General features: G+C 34.3%; 1 long non-coding RNA gene across 3 annotated transcripts in view; it reads left to right on the plus strand.

Moving 5' to 3' along the window:
- Nucleotides 1-17,560, plus strand: part of LOC107129814 (uncharacterized) — a 70,042-nt gene that overhangs the window by 35,257 nt on the left and 17,225 nt on the right. For 2 of the 3 annotated variants that reach the window (XR_010586964.2, XR_010586965.2), the window contains exons 2-3: nucleotides 12,407-12,457; nucleotides 13,285-13,350. This is a non-coding gene — a long non-coding RNA (uncharacterized lncRNA). Of the gene's footprint in view, nucleotides 1-7,955; nucleotides 8,213-12,406; nucleotides 12,458-13,284; nucleotides 13,351-17,560 lie in introns of all 3 variants that reach the window. The other variant, XR_010586963.2, reaches the window with a different exon arrangement.

Below are 17,560 nucleotides of genomic sequence, written 5' to 3' on the forward strand. Positions count from 1 at the left end.
CTGTGAGTGAACATTTAAAATAAGAAATCTTATACCTTACCTGGAGTGTAAAGAAAGTCTATAGGACTTTCTTCCATTCTGAGTTCATTAGCGGGACAAACAGATTATTTTATTAAAGTAGCTAATTGTTGTCTTAGAGCTCAAGGAACAGGACCTTGGGGAAATAGATCATGGGAACTATAGAATATGAGTTTAATACTGGGAGATGGGGATCCAAGACAACAGCATGAGCCTTAGGTAACTGAGAGTGTGATGAAGGCAAGCCTTGAACAACAGGCATCTGTCATAGCTGCTGAATCGAGGCCTATAATTATAAAAGAAGTTCATCTGGCTGATTGGAGAGGATTGCGATTGCAAGTCAGAAAAGCATGTTCATGCTGGCCTGAAAGACAGAAACAGCCAAGTTATGAACTGTCTGTGGGAGCTGTGGGCAGCCTCCAGGAACCGAGAGCAGATTCAAGCCAACAGCCAGCGAGGAAATGGGGACCTGAGTCTTGCAACCACAAGAAACTGAATTCTGCCAACATGAATGACCTTGGAAATGAGTTTTGGCACCACATCTTCCAGATAAAAACGCAGCTTAGCCAACACTTTGATTTCAGCCATGAGAGAACATAAGCAGATAACCCAGCCACTCTGTGTCCTGACTTGCTTTACAGAACTGTGAGATAACAAACGGATTTTGTTTTAGCTGCTGTATTTGCAGTAAATTTTCCACACAGAAATGGAAACTAATACAGTTGAGAAAGTGATGATGATAATATTAAGAAGTAACTGTAAGGAACATGAAACCCACACATGTTGGCGTTAGACTTCAGGAGTAAAGGCAATATCTTATTAGGACTCAAACCCTCTGCAGACATGATACTTCAAAGAGCAATTTGGTAGAAGGTGACATAAATAAGATAGAACACAGAACCACAATGTAGTTGTGTTACTAAAGTTGACTTCTTGCATGGTGTTATCCCTGATGCTAAGAAAAAAGAAATTTACAAACACTGCCTTGACTTTTGTTCCTTGAAACTGAAGAGAAGCATTCTACATAACTGTTCTCTAGCCTTTCTGTGCATTAGAATTACCTAGGGAGATTTGAATAATCACAGAGTTTAGGCCACTCTCCTTCCAGTAAATCAGAATTCTTGGGAGTAGGACCCAAGCTTAAGTACGATCTTATAAACTGCCCCAATTTTTTCATTGAATGAACAGTCCAGTTTAAGAACCAGTGCTAAAAAGATCATGTCCCCAAAACTGAAGACTTTTGTTCTACTCTAATTTGTGGAGGATATTCAACTGAAAAATTATTATTGAATTTTCATTCAGAACAGAGTAATAGCTAATATCTGACAAGTACTTATTATCTATGTGTTTTTAAGCTTTATCCAACAAATGAATGAATAACTTGCTCAAAGGCACACACCAAGTGCATATTCAAGAATGTACCAGCAGTTGCTGCCCCCACAGTCCCCATGCTAAATCGGTTTTCTGTAATGCTTGTATTTATCCAAACTGTTATGTTTTCCCTTATTACCTGCAGATGAAAAGCAAACGGCATTTTCTGTAGCAATTCTTTTTTCTCTCAGTCATGTTTCCCTAGATATGTGAAACAGAGCTATTTAGGCTTTTCCCAAAAGATTAAATGCTAAAATAAACCTTCCTGACTCTTTAATAACAATTTGATACAAAGGTACCTGTTACCCACTTAGAGCCTACAATTAGAAGGGCATCTCTTCTTTCCAAGGGTAAGTCAAAATCTATAAAAGATATTCTAACAATATATAATACATTTCTCAAGAAAAGTATGTAAGAAAGCTTCTGTGATTATCAAACGAAAGATAGTACAGAGAAGTTAACATAATTGATCATTGGATGGTAGAAGGAGAATTGCCCTTATATCCCTTCACTTTTGAGAAAAATCTGTGATGGAGATTATCGACATAAGCATTGTTCATTCTGTTACGCAATGGCTAGATTGAAACTCTTTTAAAGACAGATTTGTATTTATAAAATTTCCAGTAGAAGTGTCTTGATTTCTGGGATTAATTAATTCATCAAACACCTTATGGTGTATGCGCACCTTAGGGAGGAATAGCTTTTCAAAGAAAGTTATTGTCAGACTGGATGCTTAAATACTTGGTTTGAAAACAGTGGTTAAAAGAGGACAAATAATTTTATGTCATTTTTAAAAATGACTCTGAAGCAAGAAACAGGCATCCTAGTTCATAAGATGCAAATTTTAAAAAGAGAATCATCAAAACTTGAATAAACAGAAATTCCATCAGATTCGAGAAAAATTTATTTGCCATTTTAGTTAAGAATTAATACCAGTTCCTTTCTGCAATCAAAAAAAAAAAAAAAGAATCAATACCAGTTCCTTTTAAATATACACTGTGTAGATCACCATCTGAAGGTTCTCCAAAAAATAAACCTTCAAAAGACAGATTAATTGGAGAAAAGGTATACAAATTTATTTAACATGTATATACAGAAGCCTTCAGAATGAAGACTCCCAGTACGAATTGTGGAGGATGCTAATTAATAGAAGCAAACCATCAAAGAGATTATAACCTAGAGGAGAAAATAAGCAAAATGTACACACACAAGGCTAAACCCGATAATTACGATAGTAAGGCAGCAGGAAAATATGCCATAGGAGTTCAGATAAAGAGACGTGACTTCTGACTAGGCAAAATTAAAGAAGGGTCTATGAGTATTTTTATTTATTTAAGTCATTTACTGGCAGTATCATGGTGTGTAGAAAAACATATGTCACTTGCATATATTATAAAATAATAATTACTATGCTTGCTCTTTAAGAATTCCATGAGAATCTATTTTGGCCTTTCATTAGTATTTACTTTTCATTTTTAAAATTTTAAAGAAGTTCTTTGTGACACTGCAGTTTCATCCATAAAGCATGTGTCCCAAATACAGAGCTTTGTAAGAGAAACAGCTATAAAGTTTGATTTCTATGCATTTACATTTTCAGTGTCAAGGATTCTAATCTTGGAAAATTCCACTTGTAAATTCTCAATTTTATGAACTAATTTGTCTTACATATACATGTTATTTGACAATGTCCATTGAGTTCAAATGTACTGTAAAGTAAAATGTATTATGTCTTCTATTTTATAAATGAGGAAACAACAGGGAGTTTGTCTTCCTAATAACCCAGTAAGTCACACCACATGATTAGTATCAGGGACCATAACTCCCCTCTAACAGTGTAATGTGTAGCCCACCATACTGTGGTCCTGTCCCTTCTCTTCTCTGCCCACTAATTCCCCATGAGTATCACAGGACAGAGGGCCTGAAAGTGTTAATAAATCATCCTTGCCCTATTATTTGGCATTAAATAAGATGAGTCATGTTGAACAAAATGGGAATCTATTTTGAGCATGTATTATGTCAAATATAATATGTAATTTTCCTCCCACAAAAGAAACAAGGAAATGTTTACCTTTGCCCCACGTGCTGGAAAGAATAGGTAACTCAAGGAGAGAGCGCTGCTTATGGTTGAGAGACATAGGCTGGGTAGAATGCTCAAGTGAAAGAAGGAATTAAAAGAACAAGTGAAAACAGTAAAAATATTTATAAAGTTAATTAGTAAAAAGATCATATTGCCATTGTTTGCAGAGCTTAGGAGGCTAAAAGAAAGACTTCCACAGAAAGCTATTGTAAGACTGGGTGCTTAAATATTTAAATTGAAAACAATGATTAAAGAAAGACTAAGATTTTTCTGTCATCTTTTATAATGACACTGAAACAAGAAACAAGCATCCTAATTTACAAGACGTAAATTTAAAAAAGAGAATCATCAAAACTTGAATAAACAGAAATTCCATCAGATTCGAGAAAAATTCATTTGCCATTTTAGTTAAGAGTTAATGCCAGCTCCCTTTAAATACACACTCTGTGGGTCACCCTCTGAAGGTTCTCTGGAAAATAAACCTGCAAAAGGCAGATTCATTGGAAAAAAGGTATACAAATTTATTTAACATGTAGACACAGAAGCTTTCAGAATGAAGACTCAAAGATACACAGAAAATTGTCGATTTTGATGCTTAGGTTCAACAAAGTATGGACAGCCATGTAGAAATATAATTGGACAAAAAGCATATGATCTAATGCTAATAGACTGGCTGAGGAAACCCAGCAAGTATTGTCTGTCTGGAATCTTCTTGGCCTCGCTGAGCGTGCATTTCTTCCCTCTGGGTGTGGGGCAGGAGCTTCTCTGGAATGAGAGTCTCTGGAAGCTGTTACCAGAACATATCAGAACCCTGGTTATTAAATATATTTAAGCCAAATTGCTATAAAATTGGTATCTTTAATATTTCAAAGTCTGCATTCAGTTATCCTCAGTCTGCTTTTTAAAAAACACCTTTTTTAATGCTCTACATTTTTAAAAAGTGTATATTATTTTATTTATTTAAAGAATATATTTACATTTATCTTCTGTTGAAAAAAATTAACATTGATTACAGAGTTATATATAAACAGAACAGAGAAAAATATTAGATTCAAATAATATTAGATTCAAATAATTATTTCAGCTACAACAGTGCTCAGTGAACATAAAATGAGTAAACAACATCCTGTTAGAATATGACCTTAACAGGGCATAGGTTTCATTCAGTGTCATTGCATCTTGTATTTGATCACCAAAACAATGCAATAACTAGCAGAGAAGTTGTCTTAAACTACTTGAAAATTAGCATTTTATTGCATTTGCTTATTAATAGCATGGCCTTCCTCTCCTACAGGACAAAGCCCTATGTCTGATTTATGACTTTGTTCCTCAAGCTTGGCATATATTTAGCAAATGAGTAAATGGGCATAATAAAACTCTTCAATGGAAATGGACCAATTGATGCTATGAAGACAACAAGCATAAAAAATGTAAGGAGTCACAGATTCCAAACTCAATACAGTACTTGCCTGTTTCAAATCATGTTAATATTCATTATCACAAAAGCAGAATTCAGTCTCTCTGAATTAAAAAAAAAGAATTCCAGTATTTTAAAACATAAAAACGCAGGCAAATTTCATTCAATTTAATGAAACTTAATATTCAAAAAAATGGAAACCTTACCAAAAAGTAGCATGGACTTTAATTTACAAAGTATAGATTTCTATGATGAAGAAAAACTATACTTCAAAAATATTAATACAGACTTTTCCTTCTGGCAAAGAAGAGACCAGATTTAACTTCCTACCTGAAATAAATTGAAAAAAAAAAATTTTTTTTTTCAAGAAAATGGACATGAGACAAATAAGGACAGAGATCCCTAAAAGAAGGGCGACAAAAGAGGTGAGATCTAAGATTGTCTAATTTAACTGTTTTAAGAGTTTTCCGTCTGCAGGGTAAGGAATGGAAACCCAGGAATCAAAAAGATAGAGATGGAAGTGGAGGGGAGCCAAAGCAGCCAGAGTTCACAGTGCAGAGTACCAGAAAAGGGAGGACAGCAGAGAGAGGAAACTCAGAGATCCGCAAGGCTCCTCCTCAGTTCTTTAGTTGAGTACTGCTTAGCACATACATTTTTTAAAAATTGCCCAAGATTGGGAAAATAACTTGTAGAAAAGATAAGGAAAACAAAGAATATTACTTAAAAATTGCACAAAGCCAGGAAAGTTTCTTTTTTCACCAGGCAGAGTAGAAGACTTAACTGTTGAACTTAGGAAGAAGGGTTTTATCTTAGCAATGTGGAAAATTAGATGAAAAGGTTGTTCTGGTATTGCCTAACAAAGTTTAAAGCAGACCTGCAAGAATAAAAGCTTTATTCCAGAAATACAAGCTTGTTTTAACACTTTAAAAACTATCAGCGTAATTCACCGTATTAACAGACTAAAAAAGGAAGAACTGGATTAAGAAAATGTGGCACATATACACCATGGAATAGTATGCAGCCATAAAAAAAAGATGAGTTTGTGTCCTTTGTAGGGACATGGATGCAGCTGGAAACCATCATTCTCAGCAAACTATCGCAAGAACAGAAAACCAATTACCGCATGTTCTCACTCATAGGTGGGAATTGAACAATGAGATCACTTGGACACAGTAAGGGGAACATCACACACCGGGTCCTATTGTGGGGAGTAGGGAGGAGGGAGGGATAGCATTAAGAGATATACTTAATGTAAATGACGAGTTAATGGGTGCAGCACACCAACATGGCTCATGTATACATATGTAACAAACCTGCACGTTGTACACATGTACCCTAGAACTTAAAGTCTTAAAGTATAATTTTTTAAAAAAAAAGAAAAGTAGGGTGTCAGGGCCCACCCCAGACCTGCTGAGTTAGAACCTGTGTTTAACGAGATCTCAGGTGACTTGTGTGCACATTAAAATGTTCATAGCATTTGTCTCTATCTAGAGGGATACAGGCCAAAAGGATATTGAAATGAGACATGAAACAGGGGGCTATGTATGTGTGTGTGGTGGGGGAGTGGTGATGTAGTGAGAAGAAGATTTTTTGAGTTTTTCTTTTACATGTCTGTATTGTTTGACTTTGATTCAACAAATATATATATATAACTTTTATAATTTACAAAACAGAAAAAATTTAAAATGATGGTGAAATTACTATATAGGTGTATGTTATTAAAATGTTTAGTGAAAAGGAACATATCAAGTAAACCAGCAGTAAAATATAAACTTGTGGTCAAGGAGGAAAGTTTCTTGAAGGTAGGGTTGGTTACTCTCCACTTATCTCTCCTAGTTCCAGGCCATGCCTGCCATATTTTACAAAAAATTAACGATTCCATGTCTCAGCATTCTGTTGCCTGCCATAACTGCATCCAAGAGTGTTAATAAAACTCACCTTCTCTGAGCCAAAAAAAAAGGAAGAACGAATGATCATCCCCATAGATGCAGAAAAAGCATTTGACAGAATCCAATATCCATTTCTTATAAAAACTCTAAACAAAGAATAGAAAGAAACTTAAAATGTTTTCCCTCTAGATCTGGGATAAACCCACATCCATTATTATCACTTTCATTCAGCATTGTACTAAGGTCCTAGACAATGCAACGAGGCCAAAAAATGAAATTAAAGGCATACAGACTGCAAAGGAAAATCAACTTTTTTACTCTCATATATGATGTCTATGTAGAAAATTCTATGAAATCTGTAAAAAATGCTTCTAGAAATAGTTTAACAAGTTTACAAAATACAAGATAAATATAAACATCTATAATATTTATTTATACTGAAAGCAAATAATTGGAAAATAAAATTATTAAATCATAATTTATAAATCAAAAACATAAAATTCTTAGAAATAATTCTGATGAAAGCTGTGCAAGATCTGTAGACTGAAAACTACCAAATTTTGTTGAGGGAAAATTAAAGAAGATCAAAATAAGTTAAAAGATATACTGTGTCTATAAATCAAACAACTCAATTTTGTTAAGAAGGTACTTTCCTCCAAATTGAGCTACAGACTTAAAGCAAATCCAGATCACAATCTTTACAGGGTTTTGTTTTTGTTTTTTTTTTTTTTTTGTAGAAATTAACAAGCCAATTCTAAAATTGACACAGAAATAGAAAGGACCAGCAAATAGCCAAAACAACTTTGGAAAAGAACAAAAAGTTTTCAAGAGTTGCACTACCTTTCTTCGAAACTCATTATAAAGCTACGGTAATCAAGACAATGATTTTAAGATAGACAAATAAATTAGTTAAATAGAAAAGAAATTCTAGAAATAAATTCAAATGTATCCAAATAATTGATTTTTGGCAAAATCAAAGGTCATTTAGTGAAAAAAAGATAGTGTTTTCAACAAATGATGCTGGATGGGTTTGGCCCCAGAAAAAAATAGTACATGTGTAATAAGTAATAATAAAAAATAACCAGTTGCTCCTAAGAACAGTGGCTGACAGTTAGGAAAGCTGACTGCCGACCTACTTAATAGAACCTTTCTCAGCATACTTTTTTTTATTAATTTTTTTCAGATACCACACAGTGCCTGATATCACTTTTATTAACCGTCTTGTCAGCAGTGGACTCTGCACAAAGTTAAAAGCAAACTAGAGTCCCTAAGAAAGGAAACAGCAGGCCACTTCTCAGCAGCATGCCAATCTTCAGGAACTCGAATCTCTGCTATCAACAGGTCTAACGTTGATTAGATCTTCAAACTGTATGTAGTTAGTTGCAAGGCGCATGCTTTACAGAGGCAGAGCAAGAAAGGATGATGTTGAAATTTAGAAAGGTAAGACAAATGAAATGTAAAATATTGCAGGAAGTATTACAATTAAAATTTATACAGCCATATGCAGGCACAGTAAGTTTCATACAACATGCCAATCCCTAACATGCTACCAAATACAACCTCCATGAGTTCAGGGGCTTTTGTCTGTTATGCTTACTACTGAGATAGAGAGGTAGAAATCATTTTCTTAGGAATTTATAAATAATCACATATTTTGACCTCAATGACGCTATGAGTAGATTTACATGAAAATTTTAACAATAATTTAGAAATACACACACACAAGCCAATCCTCATTATGTGCAGATTCTGCGTTTTCAAATTTGTCTACGTGACAAAATTTATCTGTAACCAAAGCCAATACTCTTGGCACTTACAAAGGCATTTGCAGAGGGGCAAAATATTTGAGTTGGCTGACAGCTGCAGGTTCCTGACATCGAACAAGACAACACTCTGCGTTGTTGTTTCAGTTTTCATACTGTAAACATGTGTCTGATTCAGGATCTATTTAGTACCACATTTTTTACATTTCTGTACTTATTGTTGGTGATTTTGCTGTTTTAAATGGCCTCCAACATGGTGTGGAAGTGCTATCTTATCTAAGCACAAGAAGACTATGACGGGCCTTACAGAGAAAATATTTGTTAGTTAAGCTTCATTCAAGCGTGAATTATAGTCCTATTGACTGTGAGTTAAATGCTAATGAATCAACAAACAGTATATCCAGAAAAAGGAAGAGGAAATTTGCTGATTTGTACACAAGACCATTCCAGAAACTGCTGAAGTAACGTTTATAGCATATAATGAAGCTATGGAACAGTTGGAAAAAAATGGCTAAATTTGTGAATTCATGAGATGACAACTGATTAGGAAAAAACCATAGTGGACAGCACTATTGTAAGGCTCAAAGTCAAAGAAAATTACAATAATGTTACCCAGGGTCAGGAAAATGTTAAATCCTTCTCAGCTAGTGCTGTCTGCCTCACACATTTCAAAAGGTGATATGGCGTGAAAAATGCTAAACTTGCAGGCAAGCAGCCTGTTCAGTTCAGGAGGCGGCAAAAGAATGTTGAAAATATCTGCTAAGTGTTATACAGGAAAAGGGTCATGGGGAAGAGCAGGATTTTAATGCAATTGTGACTGGTTTATTTTACATAGACTTGGGCAAAGGAACCTGTATAACACAAATGACCTCCAAAGCCACCGGCTCTAAATCATTCAAAGACTGTTCAATCAATTATTTGTAAGAAATATATATACATATATATATATATAAAACATAAGGTGCTTTAAACAGAATAACACATAAAACAAGGTTATGCATTGATTGGCTGATGAAAATATGATCAGAGACTCACAGGCATCAAACCTTCTATTTCTCCTAAGGGCAGTGGTTTCATATTTGCTAATTAAATGCTCATGACAGCTTTATAGAACCGAACTACCATGGATAATGTAATAATTGACACTGTGTGTTTGTGGGTGTGGATTTGTGTCTGACACTAGACCATTACCAATACAGTTGGATAGTCAAACTAAATAAATAATTTTATGACAACTTATTGTCAAAGGAAAAACAGAAAACACATCTGTGTGGTTCTTACTTTGATAAGTAATTCTTCTGTGCTGCCCATTATTTACACCTTTCCAGACATCAGGGTCAGCTCTCCTTTTGTGTGCTCCTTTACTTCTGTGGTGAAGGCTCAGGAGTAGGTGGGCAGGCCTGCCCCTTGCAGTGTGTTGACACAGCTACTCAAAGGGACATTATGAAACTGACTTAGTATACCTTCTATATGTTCTAACTTCATCTGTAAAGGGCAGTGACTTTTCTGCTACTGTAGTTCTTTTAGCACCCTTTGCCCTGGACACTCAACATAACATAGAAATTCCATTTTCACTGTGGAAATAAAGAGCAACTTCTAAACAAGAACAGAGGATTTTTTCAGAGTTTGGTATAGCAAGAGAGTCAGCTACTATTATTTTTGTGCTCGAGTCAAATAATTACACCCCAAAGATGTCCATGTCCTAATCCCCGGAACCTGTGAGTATGCTATCTTACATATTTATACGAGATATCTTATGCATCTATGTTACGGAAAAAGGGACTTTCCTAGATGTGATTCACTTTTAAGGATCTTGAGATGAGGAATTACCCTGGATAATACAGGTAGGCCCATTGTAATCAGATGATCCTTATAAGAGAGTCAAGACAATCACAGTCAAAAGAGACAGGAAAACAGAAGCAGAGGTCAGAGTGATGCAGCCAAGTCTCAAGGAATGTGGACAGCCTAGAGAAGCTGGTAAAGACAAAGAATGGATCTCCTCTAGAGGCTCGAGAAGAAATGCTGCTCTGATAGGCCCTTGATTTTAGCCTTGTAAAATGCATTCAGACTTCCGATCTCCAGAACTGGAAGATAATAAATTTGTGTCACTTTAAGCTGCTAAATTTGTGGTAATTTGTTACAGTCACAATAGGGAACTAATACAACTTGCACTTGGCACAAATTCAAAGACAGGCAAGGAGTAGGAAAACTCTGTAGTGAGAAAAAGGAGGGCTTCAGGTATACAGATGCTCCTCAACTTACAATGACGTTATGTCCAGAGAAATTCATTGTAACTTGAAAGTCGGGCAAGGCAAAAATGCATTTAATATCCCAATAAACACTTTCTAAAGTCAAAAAATCAGAAAGTAGAACCATTGTAAGTCAGGGATCATTGCACTTTGACTCAAGGTTGTTGGTATGGGAAAGCTGGAGTTAGAGTGACTCAAAGTGAGGCATCTCACGCGATTGGTTAGAAATCTTATATTTTGTCCTCTACTTGGTGCTGAGTCAGAAATCAGTAAACTAGGGAAGCTGGCAGTCACTGATGACGTCCTTTTTGTTGTGGACCAGCTGTTGTAGAGAGTGTGATTTGGCTTTCTGGACTGCTGGCTGCAGAAATTGTTGGGCAATGCTCTATTGTCATATTTGATTATGAATAAAAGTGTCCTCCAGAACCTCAACAAATAGCCTATCTGGTGTACATTTTATGATACAATTCCATTGTCTCTGATGAGAAGCAAACACCAATTATTTTTCCACTGAAGGTAATATCTTCTTTTCTCTCTGAATCTCATATTTCTTTTCTACTTTCTCTTTCATCTTTAGAAGTCTGACAATGATGTCACCAAGTATGATTTATTTTTCTTCAGATTCACTGAATTTCTTGAATATGTGGATTGATATGTTCCAAAACTTTTGGAAAGTTTTCAGCCATTATGTGATCTATTAATTCAGTTATCATTTATCTTAACTTCTGGAACTTCAGTTACATATATGTTAGATCCTCTGACATTGTCCCATAGTCTCTGGTGCTTTCTTTTATTTTTTCCCATTCTTTTTCCTTAAGTTCTTGTAAACAGATTTATCAGAAAAAAAAAATCAAATAGACAATTAACATACTATGAAAAAGTGTTCAACCTCAGTAAACATCAGAGAAATGCATATTAAAAGCAAAATTAGATTCCACTATACATCCAAAAGAATTTCTGAAATTTAAAAAGACAAAAAATACTAAATATTGCTGTTGACATATAATAGCCAAAATATCTTGATCCTACATAATGCTCAGACTTCTCTTTGTGAACTAGATCCACTCTCATATTAATCCAGGAATTGAAATACTATTATATAATCAATGTATTTTTCTTTTTACAGGATTATACTAATCAGAATACTAATCAAAAATAAAATTCTTTTCTTAACCCTAAATTCCTCTCTAGTAACTGCCTCCCTTCTACAGTTACATTTACGTTAGTGACTTCTTTCAACACCATGGGTCTAAATACATCTACATCTTAATGACTTGTAAACATATTTTTAATTCTAATCTGTCTCTTAAACTCCATATTAATACATCTATCTCCATTTCCACTTGAATATTTTGTAGGTATCTCAAACTTGAACTCTTGAATATCTCCCCACCCCTGAAAAAAACTATTTCAGTTAGTAAATGGCAATTCCATCTATCCAATTGCTTAGTCCAAACACCTTGGAATTATCTCTGACTTCTCTTTTACACTTCACAGGTACTCTTTCCCTCAAAATGCAAGTTTTACCTTAAAAAATGTCTAAAATAAGATCTTTTATTATCATCTTCACCACTTCTATCCCTTTTAAGTCATAACCACTGACCTCATTCATTTCATTTTAGACCTTGCCCTCCAACCAACACAGCAGCCAGAATGATCTTTCTAAAACTCAAGTAAGTTTCTATCATTCCTTTGCTAAAAGTCTCCAGTTACGCCTCATTTTTTTCAGAATAAATGCCAAAGTTCTTAAAATTTCCATAAGCATCTAATGATCTGGTTTCTACCTCTCTGACTTCATCTCCTATTACTCTCCTTTAATTATTTAATGATTGTTAAGAATTGTGTCATATAAACCAAAACCTCAGAAAATATATTATCCTGAAGTAATATCAGACAAGACAAAAAAATCATTCCAGTAATAAGTAGTTAAGAATTTTGATTAAATCATTTTTTAAAATGAGAAGGTAATTGTATCATTACTGGCCTATATTTAATATCAATGGTAAGGATTAAAATGTTATAAAAGTAATTGGCTCCTTATGAGTTACTATATATCTCTAAACATCTCCAAGACACAAAATCAGGTCTGAGGTTGAAGTCTTGCATCTTTAAATTAACAGCGAAATCTCTTTTTGCAATATTTTGAAGTCCTTAATTTTATGTTCTTTTATAATGATTATAAATAATGTTCACAAGTAATCAATATTATGTTTTCTGATATTTGTGAGCAGAATAGATAAATGAAATGATTTCTCCTCTAAGATAAGAGCCTTTTAGTAATAGTATTTTTAGTTGATTTAATTCTCTTAAATCAACTTGTGCAAAATCAATGCTATCTCTCCCTTATATGAGATGTTAACGACAGACTGTTGAGCACATTACAGTTGACCCTTGAGCAGTAAGGGCTTGAAATGTGAGTCCACTTATATGTAGATGTTATTCCTTGTCTGCCACCGCTGAGATAGCAAGACCAATGCCTTCTCATCCTCCTCCTCTTTAGACTACTCAATATGAAGACAATGAGAATTGAAGACCTTTATGATGATCCAGCTCCACTTGATAAGTAGTAAATATATTTTCTCTTTTTTATAATTTTCTTAACATTTTCTTTTATTTAGTTTTCTTGTAAGATTTCAATATATGGGCCAGGCACGGCGGCTCATGCCTGTAATCCCAACACTTTGGGAGGCCAAGAAGGGCGGATCACCTAAGGTTGGCAGTTGAAGACCAGCCTGACCAACATGGAGAAACCCCGTCTCTCCTGAAAATACAAATTACCCGGGTGTGGTGACACATGCCTGTAATCCCAGCTACTCAGGAGGCTGAATCAGGAGAATTGCTTGAACCTGGGAGGCAGAGGTTGCAGTGAGCCGAGACCGCACCATTGCACTCAAGCCTGGGCAACAAGAACAAAACTCCATCTCAAAAAAAAAAAAAAAAAAAAATGCAATATATCTTACATGTAAATATACAAAACATGGGTTAAGTGACTGTTTATGTTTTCAGTAAGGCTTTTGGTCAACAGTAGGCTACCAGCAGTTACATTTTTGGAAAGTCAAAAGTTATATTCAGATTTGCAACTATGTTGGGGGGTCAGTGCCCTTAACCTCCACATTGTTCAAGGGTCAACTGTATTTAAAATAGTAAAAAAGATATAATTATAAGATCTGAATATTGAACTTGAGTACATTCTTTTATTTCTTCAATCATTTAACAACTGAGCAACTACCACAAGTCAGACACCACAATGCACATACAGCAGTCTGCAGAACAGTCATGGAAACGCTCCTCACAGGCTGACAGCCTAGAATGTTCTCACTTTTTTGTAACATTCCCGTTGCTGAGTTCTCTAAAAATATCTGAAACGTCAAATATTTTAAACCTAAAATACATACAATTTTTACTTGTCAGTTATACCTCAAAAAAGCTAGAAAAATCTGTAACATATAAATTTTATGCTAAGTGAAATTTAGTTAAGAAAGACATACTATATCTTATCCATCTAAGTGCTCCTTGATTAGCATACTAATTAGCATGTGTTAGGCCCTCAATGAATATAAGTTGAGAAATTATATTTAAGGGAAGATATCTTGTTTATTTGTTTTGTATCTCAACCAGCTAGCTTTTATTATATCATTTTACCATGCTTTATAAGTATTATTAATGTTAATAAAGAGAAAAAAGAAATGACATTTCTTCAGCACTTGCATTGAGCCAGTCACCATGCAAAAATTTCATGCCCATTGTGCCTTTTAATCATCCCAATATCACTATAAAATAGCAACTATTATTTCCATTCTACAGATGAGAAACTTATGGCAGGTAGTAACCTAGATTTTCTGGCTCTAAAACTTGTATTTTTAAGCCACCTAAGTCTCACTCACAGTGTTCATTAAGTGCACACTCTGGCCAAGAAACATATTGCTCTCCTTCCTTCATACTAGTCTCCTCATCTAGTTCGATTTCAAATTCCACTTGCCAAGTTCAGCCAGGTATGCCTATTACCTGGCTTAATTTTACTAGTGTCCCCTTTTACTCTCAACGGTGTCTGCCTGTGGATGATGCGTCATGTGATCACCATACCTCTTATTTCATCCTGGTTGTCAGTCCCCATTATGTTTTATCCAGGTGGAGTAACTTCTTCATAGATTGTCATGAAGATCTCTTCCTCTCTTCAAGTCACTTTACCTTTTCTCCGAGAAGAGCTTGGCTAAAGTTTTCATAGAGATTTATTTGGCTAACAACAGCATGATGGCATTTTCCTTACTTTACAATCTTTCAGTGATTTTGCTGTTGCAGCAAATTACCACAAACTTAGTGACTCAAAATTACACAAATATATTACCATACAGGTCTATGGATCAGAAGTCTGGTATATATCTCACTTTGCTAAGATCACAGTTTTGGCAGTTCATTAATTTCTGGAGGCTCTAGGCAAAAATCTATGTTCTTGCTTTTTCTACCTTTTAGAGGCCATCTTCTTTCCTCAGCTCATGGCCCCTTCCTCCACCTTCAAGCAGGCAATATCAGGCTAAATTATCACACTGCTCTCTTTCTGATACTCTCTTCCTATTCCCTCTTTTACTTTTAGGTACCCTTGTGATTACACTGAGCCTATCTAGATAATCTCATTATTTTAAGTCAACTGATTTGCAACTTTAATTCTATCTGGAGCTTTAATTTCCCTTGACCATAACCTAATGTATTCATGGATTTCAAGAATTATGACATAAACTTCATTGGGGAATCATTATTCTCCCTAAGACAGTAGTTGATTTTCAAATTTCACTCTTAACTTCCTAACTACCAAGACAACAGAATAAAAGGAAATTTCAAAAACAGGTAGCAAGATAAACTCTATAAAATCAACATATGAGTTCAGTCCCAAAGGACAAGTAAAGTTTTTCTTAGCAATATTTGTAGAAAAAATTCATCAGAAAGGTCTTTAATATAAGACAGTGAATATTATAGTGAACCATGGCATCACATCACTGTTTTGTTTCTAAAAATGGAAAATCATATTTTATATGCCTTTTTTGCTAAGGTACCTTGCAAAATCATATTGAGCAATATTAAAACATTTTTTCTTGCTTAAAAAAAATTTCTTCATGCTAAGTCCTTGCCCTGCAAAGAAAATACTTGTTGAATTGATTAAACCTCTAGTGATACACATCTTGAAACAATCAATGGAAAATATCATTAATAAAAATCAGCTACAGAAAATTTAAACAGATCTATTAATTCTTTCTTTCTGTTTTATATTCTAAACGAGTGGTCAACTAACTCACTTTGATTTAAGAACAGCTCATATCCTGCTTGATCTGAGAATAGAATTCACAAAATAAGAACAGATGCAAATTCTATTTCCAAAATACTACATAATACAAAGACTTCATGAAAATGATGTAATTTACCAATTAGGGCCTACAAATACTATGCAAAACAAAATTCTCTTAAAATTGTAAGATTTATTTCCTTTATTTGTGCTATTTTTTATTAGTGTGAGCTACCAAATAAAACAAAGTAAACAAGCCATATAAAAAGAGTTAGATGAACATGAAAACTGGAAATCGAGTAGCCGACAGGGAATGTAAATAACAAAGAGGAATTAACAAAATAAAGTTTATTATGTACTTGGATCAATCAAATTACAAATTACAAATTTCTTCTGCCATGTATCTTGTCACTCTTCTGAGAGATTTTGTCTACAGGGTTTTTTGTTTCTGGTTTTTTTTTTTTTTTTTTCAAAACAAAATATTTTTTAAGAATAAAACTTTTTGTTTTAAATTTTAAGAAGGTAGCCAAACATTCAAAAAATTTTAAATTTTTGTTTGATTTTAAAGTCAAAACAACCAATGTTGAGAAGTACTTATTTTAAACCTAGCTTTGGAAGGTAAAGGTGTTACCAGAAATTAGCAGTTTTATAAAACATATCATCTACTTTTATAAAAAATATTTCAAGTAAAATGCTTGTACTCCTGATTTCTAATCCAGCATGTAAGGAGTTTGGAAGTCATTCTGTGAAGAAGCTAACGCTGAATAAAAAGAAAAATCAACAACTCTTCTTAGATCCCTCACAAAGGATACAATTTTGTTCCTGATTCCAGGACAAACCACTATTCTCAACATTAGAGACAGACATAGAACACATCTATCTCTCTCAATATAGAGAATTACAATTTACCAAAGTAGAAATCTAGGAGTGGAAATCACTTTGGAAAGCAGTGCTGGACTTCTTTTTTCAATACCTCCTGTCCAGTTATGAGGAAAAAAAAAAAAGACATTCCAAAAGGCAAAAAATAAAATTTTAAGAGACAAAACAAGTGTCAGAATCAGAATCAGATATGCAGGATGTTGTATTATCAGTCCAGGAATTTAAAGATACTACTGTCAATATGCTAAGAGTGCTCATGGATAACGCAGACAGTATGCAAGAACACACTGGCAAAGTGAGCAGAGTAATGGAAATTTTAAAATAAGAACCAAAAAGAAATTCTAGAGATCAAAAATACTGTAACGGACATGAAAAATGTTGTGATAGGCTTATTAGCAGACTGGACACATTGAGGAAAGAATCTCTGAACCTAAGAATATCTCAAAGGGAACAACTAAAGCTGAAAAGCAAACAGGAAAAAGACTGAAAAACACAAAACAGACTAACAACCATGGAACAATGTGATACAAACAATTAGTGGCACCCCAAAACAATTTCAATAGTAACATGTAAGATTGCACATTGCAGATCACAATATAGGATATAATAATAATAATAAAGT

This window comes from Macaca fascicularis, chromosome 5 (genome assembly GCF_037993035.2).
Source record: "Macaca fascicularis isolate 582-1 chromosome 5, T2T-MFA8v1.1".
NCBI lineage: Eukaryota > Metazoa > Chordata > Mammalia > Primates > Cercopithecidae > Macaca > Macaca fascicularis.